Source organism: Haliotis cracherodii, unplaced genomic scaffold (genome assembly GCF_022045235.1).
Source record: "Haliotis cracherodii isolate W230 unplaced genomic scaffold, xgHalCrac1.p SCAF_10, whole genome shotgun sequence".
NCBI lineage: Eukaryota > Metazoa > Mollusca > Gastropoda > Lepetellida > Haliotidae > Haliotis > Haliotis cracherodii.
This window is the reverse complement of record NW_027266265.1, coordinates 57,541,133-57,549,305: the sequence shown is the minus strand read 5'-3', so window position 1 is coordinate 57,549,305 and position 8,173 is coordinate 57,541,133. Positions and strand designations below refer to the sequence as shown.

Sequence of the window (8,173 nt, the reverse complement as noted above, 5' to 3'; positions counted from 1 at the left end):
TGTGTCCAAGAAATTCAGCTATTTGGAGGCAGTGACACCATGGTCTGGGGAGGAATCTGTGGAGACTTGAAGAAGAGGATGTTTTAGAATATTATTACACACTCATGGATCTGTTGCACTGGGCCACTCGTTGCCAGACTTTTATAGAACATTACCACAAATCCATAGATCTGTTTCACTGGGCCCACCGTCTCCTTTCATTTATAGAACATCACTACACACTCAATGATCTATTTTACTTAGCCACAAGTGTCTAGGATGTTATAGAACATTACTATACACCAGTTCCGCGCCAAATGTCACTTGCTTGAAAATATCTGTGGTCACATTCAGTATAAGTCATCATGTTAAAAACGACAGCACTTAATAGTGGAAAAAAACATGGTTAGTTTTAATGACTGGATGGGTGCATTAATAAAAACCATAAAAGATTTCCACAGAATCATCAAATCACAAATGCCAGATTGGTAAATCTGCACTGAATGCTCAACATGAACACTGCTGGTCGAACGAGTGTTTCTGATTTTGTTAGTGGAACCTACTGTCCAATTGGGGGATATTCTTTCATGGGTATTCACTTTTCCTATACACCGCCAGTGCGTTACACACACCCATTGGGTAAGTGGAGGCTGTGCAGTGACGCTGTGGTGAGACACTATATATCATTATACACTGAATGCTAAATGGTTTATTAATTTATCAAGTATTCCCTGTGCAGTGACGCTGCGGCAAGACAGTATATATCATTATACACTGAATGCTAAATGGTTTATCTTATTTATCAAGTATTCCCTGTTGAGGATATTTATCTCTACCCAAGATCACAACAAAGTCGTGTATCATTTGTTGGATTCGTTCATATACAGATCATGACGAGTCAACGTTAATCGATAATTAAGTGTATGTGTTGTCAACAATGTGTGTGTATTAATATCCTGTACTTGTTTATACCATAGTCACCACAATCTCCAGTGTGTGATCACCTGTATACCTACATACTGTTTACAACATGGAAGTCAGTCGTCTACTTTTGTTATTGTAATGAGGACCAGTGACCCACTAGGAATATGGCGGGAGATATTCAAACGTGTTTCCGCTCCCAGTACAGTTTCGAGTCAAGAGAATGTCTCAAATCCAAGCTACCATATCCACAATTGCAGGCTTAACATTTCAATGGAGATGTTTCAGTTGAATACTTTACTTTTTAAATTTTATCATAGAAACGAAGATTCATGAATAATTATGGCTAGGTGGTTGTTTATCATCTCACTAAGACAGGTTGTTATTGTATTTTACTGTTTCCTTTTTCAGAAAACTAAGAACAATTCTTCACATATAGCAAATAGACATTATCTGGTGTATTATTAAGCAGCCCTGTGTAAGTGTTTTATTCTCAATCATATGGCAGTATGTTTCCTGTACACTTGATATGTCAAGTCAAGGGTTAAGGTCATCCTCAAGGTCATAGCCCGAAGCTTGTTCAATTAAGACGAAATACCTGTGAGTGACCCTCATATACAAGGTCAAGTTCACTATGAAGGGCATTCGTAATCTGTGTTTGCCAATTCAACTTATGCCGATATTTATTTAAGTGTTATGCATGTAGTTGTTATGTTATTTGAAAACACATGTATGACAAGTGGTGACAGTCCACAGTGACCTACTTTCATTTAGAAAGCTGTACTTGTGTTGCCACATTGAATTCTATTAAGGACCAACACGTGTTGTTAATATGCAATCTGGATCGTCCCATGGAGTCGTCTTGAACGTTTTGAGACGATAGTGAAGGTCAAATTGGGCCTCAATGTCATACAGTCAAAAATGTACTTTGTTCACAATAACTCCAGCAGTGTTTACTACAGTAGGAGGAAGGTTTGTATATATCATCTTTGGGGTGGGGCATTTGTGTGGCAAGGTTGTGCGCTACCTTTGAATGAAGTTCAAGCTTCGAAAGTGCATATAACTTTCTTGTTGAGGTAGCTAGAGGCATCAAACTTTTGTTAGTTTCTATGTCTTCATATTTTCACAACCATTTTGCGCTTAACGCTAAATGGAATCTGTTTCAGCAGATAAAGTAGACTCAGTTGACTGATTATTGTCTTGTATATTCCCTAACCGGAAGTGATGTCATATGACTTACAATGATGTCATTACAATAGACATGCCTTCAGGTTCCTCAGTACTGTCAAGGGTGACTTCTGGAAATAGCGGTGAGGGGGGACTGCTTTTTCAGGCACTTCCAAATACTCTTCTAGTTTAGACAGAATATGTTCAGAACAAAGAAGGCGTGTGCAACAATGTGAAAAGATTTTTTAAAAAATCATTTGCTTTTTTTCTGTGGAATCCTAGAAAGGTCATTGTCGCGTTATCGACTGTCGCTCTTAAAAAAATAAGCAAACAGTTTCAAAAATTGACCTAAGCATGAGAATGCGACAATGCGACGACACTACACTTTGACCATTTGTCCCATTGTCGCGCTTTGAATAAAATATTTATTGCTTTGCCAAAGGGCAACAAGGCAACATTTTTTTCAGGTCGAAATATGTTAGGTTATCGCTAGGTCACATAATCAAAAATGTGTAAATGGGACATTAAAATGGAAGAATGACAACGCAACATTGCGACATATTGATAATTTCACGTTGTCTCCCTTTTCGATTAACTGTGCGCACACGTAGTACGGGAACAAATCTACACATGCGCAGAAATGGTTATACGCCTTTTCAAACTCCCATGATCTTTTGTTAGCTCCAATGGTTCTAAAACCAAAGAAGCAATGGCAATGTGCGTTCCTCTACACAAAAATCAAACAAATCGTTCATTGTTGCTTCAGAAATTATTTCGTATCATTTTCTTGTCGTTGTCTGGATTTTTTTTAAAAACTAAACGTGTTATCACAGCAAGAAAAAAAATCTTTTTAGGTCGTTTTAGTTGCGTCTCCGAGGCGTAGCAGAAAACTATCATCGTGGGTTCGAATGCCAGCATTCTACACATACATCACTTGGGACTTTCTCCTCACTTCAAGCTAACAGGCAGTGAAATAACTGAAATATTGCTCAAAGTGGCATTAAACCGAACTCGCTCAAATCTACGAATTTGCTGTGCAGAGTTGCATCTTCTTTGCGTGCCAGAAACCTATGATCGTGAGTTCGAATTTCAGACCCGCCCTGAATATTTTATTTGTTTTTGACCTACCGTATATACTCGATTAAGCGCCTGGACGTATATTTGGTTGAACCACTATTTATATAGCTATCATTAATAATATGTGGCATTGTTGCACTATCACTCATTTCAACTCTATTTTAACTCATTTTGTATGGACCGACAATACGACATATATCAACCTGGTAAAATGCTACAAATTAACAAAATGTTGTGTTGTCGCATTATCGCATTGTCGTGTTCTGGTTTATTTTGACACGTTTTGCTTGTTTTTGTAAGGGCAACAATATACTTTCTAGGGGTCCATAATATACTGATACTTTGGGACAGCTTGAAAGTAACTCAACTGGGATATTTGGCACATGACTGCACGGGAGGCCAAAGAATGTTACATAAACCCAGGGTACTGTTGAAATCCTGAACCTTAACATGTTTCAGATGGCAACTTCTCAGAAGCTAACGGAACACTTCCTGACCTGTACAATTTGCACAGAGGTGTTTGATAACCCCTGTACACTTGTGTGTAATCACACCTTTTGTCGGAAATATGTCGTCAACTACACCAAGACCAGACCAGAAGCCATCAGTGCCAAGTCCCTCCTCTGTCCATTCTGCAACAAGATGACGAAAGTGTCTGCCCCTGAGAGACCAGTGGAGGAGTGGGCGGATGACGTCAAGCCTAGCTTTGTCATCCAGGGACTCTTGGACTCGTTTGGACCAGGATCTAAAGGTAGATGCATCTGAAATGCTCCCAGACGGAGTAACTACTAACAATCAGAGCTACATTGACAATATTTGCATAAAGCTCCAAACTCGCTCAACTATTGACATACTTGAGTTTTTGCACAATCGTTTCATCTGTCATAGGACTCATGAACAAATACGTTTGAAATAGTGAGTGTTCACAGACTTGCACTTTTGGAAGTATTTCAGGCATTCCATTCATTTCAAACCGTATCTAACTGGCTATGATCAGCACTGGCCTTTGGTGGTTTATGCCATGGATAATGTTAAGATTTACCCAATGCAGGCATATGGTTGTCGTCTTTCCACTGTGCATGAATATCAATAAAATCACTGCAGATATTAGAACTGAGAAATAGAATGGGATTATTAGGACAGGATTTATCTTCCCCTGTACCGCAGTCCTGCAGTCCCATTTCCCTGTCCCACCCACACCTGCAGTCCCATACACCTGTCCCACCCAGCCTTACCGTTTCATTCCTCTGTCCCAACCTGTCCCAACCACCCCTGCAGTTCCAATCCACTGTCCATACCACCCCTGCAGTCCCATTCCCCTGTCCCGCTCTGACCTACCCATTCACTCCAGTCCCGTTCCCCTGTCCCGCTCTGACCTACCCATTCACTCCAGTCCCGTTCCATTGTCCCGCCCTATCCCACCCACCCCTGCAGTCCCATTCCCCAGTCCATCCAATCCCTGCAGTCCCATTCCCCTTTCACTAACCAACCCTGCAGTGCCATTCCCCTGTCCCGCCCTGTCCCTCCCACCCCTGCAGTCCCAGTCCTCTGTCCCGCCCTGTCCCTCCCACCCCTGCAGTGCCATTCCCCTGTCCCGCCCTGTCCTTCACACCCCTGCAGTGCCATTCCCCTGTCCCGCCCTGTCCCTCCCACCCCTGCAGTCCCGTTCGACTGTCCCGCCCTGTCCCTCCCACCCCTGCAGTGCCATTCCCCTGTCCCGCCCTGTCCCTCACACCACTGCAGTGCCATTCCCCTGTCCCGACCTGTCCCTCACACCACTGCAGTGCCATTCCCCTGTCCCGCCCTGTCCCTCCCACCCCTGCAGTGCCATTCCCCTGTCCCGCCCTGTCCTTCACACCCCTGCAGTGCCATTCCCCTGTCCCGCCCTGTCCCTCACACCACTGCAGTGCCATTCTCCTGTCCCTCCCACCCCTGCAGTCCCATTCCTCTGTCCCTCCCTGTCCCTCCCACCCCTGCAGTCCCATTCCTCTGTCCCTCCCTGTCCCTCCCACCCCTGCAGTCCCATTCCTCTGTCCCTCCCTGTCCCTCCCACCCCTGCAGTCCCATTCCTCTGTCCCTCCCTGTCCCTCCCACCCCTGCAGTCCCATTCCTCTGTCCCTCCCTGTCCCTCCCACCCCTGCAGTCCCATTCTCCTGTCCCGCTAACCCCTGTAGTCCCATTCCCATGTCCTTCCCACCCCTGCAGTCCCGTTCCCCTGTCCCGCCCTGTCCTACCCGGCCCCGAAATCCCATTCCCCTGTCCCGCCCTGTCCCTCCCATCCCTGTCCAGCCCACCCCAGCCGACACGAAACCCTCCCTCCACTGAACTGAGACTCACCTACTTTGCTAACAAAAATGTATTGAGGGGTCTAAGAGTTCAGGACATAAAGTGACCAGCTACTGTGCACACACGAACTGGGTACTAAATAGATTTCCATTAGTGATAAAATGTATACCAAATGCTTAAGTAAGTAGGTTTTATTTAATTGGTCCATCTCCTGTTGCTTATAGTGTTTCCGTTGCTAGAAAGATACAACGAGATATAAACACATGTAAATAGTGAAATGTTATTATGCAACTGCAATGTGTTTACAGACACGACCTTCTGTACCTACTGCCAAGAAGATGGGGAGACAACTCCGGCTGTTGTTTGGTGCTCGGTCTGTGATGAGGCACTCTGTGACAAATGTACCGGAGCTCACAACCGCACCCCATCATTTCGTCAGCATGACGTCACTGACCTGTCTGGAGAGGTAAAGGCTAAGGGAAGACCAAAGGTCAAGGTCATCTGCAGAGAGCACAAACAGGAGTCGCTAGAATTTCTCTGTAAGGATTGCAAGAAGGCAGCGTGTCAGAAATGTTGTACCATTTACCACAGGAAATGTGACGCCGTTGTCACGATCACGTCACAGATAACGACAATGAAAACACAGCTGAGAGAAGTGAAGAAGGCATTATCAAAGAAGGAAGATGAGATGAAACTACGTGTGAATGAAAAGAAGTTGAAAGAGAAATTAGGGAGAGATCATTATTCACTGATGAAATCAAACATTCAGTCCGCATGCCAGAAAGTTATCAATCAGGCCAAGGAGAAGGAGAGGAAGCTGTTAGATCAGATGGAAGACATTTCATATAAACACATCGGGCAACTGAAAGCAGACATTAAGTCAGGTGAGATGTCAGTACAGATGTACCAACAACAGGCTGAGCTGATAGACCAGGCTCTACAATCTGAGTGTGACTTGGATGTGTATGAGATGTATCAGGGATGTGAGGCGGGTGATGTGGAGGCTGTCGGAGACGCAGATGTGAAACAGAGAGGAAGAATATCCAAGGTCACATTCAGACAGGACACGGACAAGCTGAGTAAATCTCTGGACGATCTACAGCTGGGAGAGATAGACGTCCTGTATGAGGGTGTGCTGGACCTGACGGCTACTCCTGTGTTACAGGACACCATTAGCGTGCTGGACCTGAAGGCTACTCCGGTGTTGCAGGACACCATTGACGTCAGAGTAGCAGGCGACAGGAAAACACCAAACCCGAGTGACGTGACAGTGATGGTGTTGAATGACACAGCTATAGTTGTAGTCACCGACTACAAAAACAAGAGTGTGAAATCCTTCTACACCAGGAATAGCCAGACACGTCGCAGTAAACTCAGTCTGGGTGGTCGACCATTGAGTCTGACAAAGTTGACACACAACCAGGTGGCCGTCACTGTCCAGAACGTCAAACAGATTGTAACAGTAGAAGTCAACCCTGACCTGGTGCTGCTGTCAACTATCACAACCAGCAAATAGTACTGGGGCACAACGTCCCTGACACCATCAACACTAGCAGCTAGTTCCCCGTCTCCTCCCTGTGTTGATATCCTGGATATGACGGGAAACGTGCTGAGATCAATCAGTCCACGCCACAATGGTAGCAAGATCTTACAACATCCCAACTTTCTCTGTACCACGAGGACAGGAAACATTCTGTTGTCTGACTGGGGAACCGAGTGTGTCGCGTGTCTGACCCCCGAGGGAGATGTGGTGTTCACCTACTACAGCCCGACAGGAGACACAGCAATGAAAATTCCCCAGGGTATCACAAGTATCAGCACAGGTGACATCCTGGTGACAGACAACCTTCTAAACAGAGTCATCCATCTGACGGAGTCAGGACAGTTTATCAGAAACATACTGACACAACAGGACGGTATCATCAACCCCTGGGGTGTGTGTGTAGACGGACATGGCCACGTGTATGTTTGTCTTAGGAGGGAAAGAGTTATTAAGGTGTTCACATGTAAACACTGACAACGTGTGTTTGTGACATATATATGAGTATAGAACTCTCTCAGGTTCCTGTCGTCTTAAGGAAGGAATTCATAAACGCCCAAACAGTAGGATACTGATTATCCGCAAGTTGCCTGAAGGATGACGATGTACTATTCAGGATATCTCAGTCACATGCATGTCTGACAGTACAATATACATCAAATGTGTTTTAAAAACAGCTCAGATACGATACCTGTCCATGTTTATCTCTAATACATCAACATACTGAAGTAATCAGGATTACCAAGACGTGTGGTGGACGGTCATACATTTATTGATTTTATGTGTACATGTTATTAATAAATGTCGTCAGACCTGAAATTTGATTTATGCATATATTTTTAAAGTTCTGCAAGTTCTGTTTTGGATTACTGGTAAGTTTAGAAACGAACTTTGTGGAAGTTAAGTAAAACAGTTAATCAAAAGCTTGAAACCCTTTCCCTATTCATAAGAAATCTGTTCCGAAAGCATTTCTTATAGGTATAATTTCTTATAAGTTATGGTAAATTATCAAATAAATGAACTGAATTCAAAAGTTACTTCACCTCAAACTCAACAAGAAGAAGAAATAAAACTGTTATGAAAAATATAATTTATTTTTAAGTTTTTTAAGAGTTAATAGCCACCATTCTTGCTGCGGACAGTCACTGTTCGTCACACCAAGCATGTTAATTCTGCAAGCAAACACAACGACCACTTTTGCAA

At 43.9% G+C, this 8,173-nt stretch overlaps 1 pseudogene; it reads left to right on the top strand.

Moving 5' to 3' along the window:
- The first annotated feature begins 566 nt into the window (after positions 1–566).
- LOC139454572 (uncharacterized) overlaps positions 567–8,173 on the top strand; it is a 29,987-nt pseudogene continuing 22,380 nt past the window's right edge.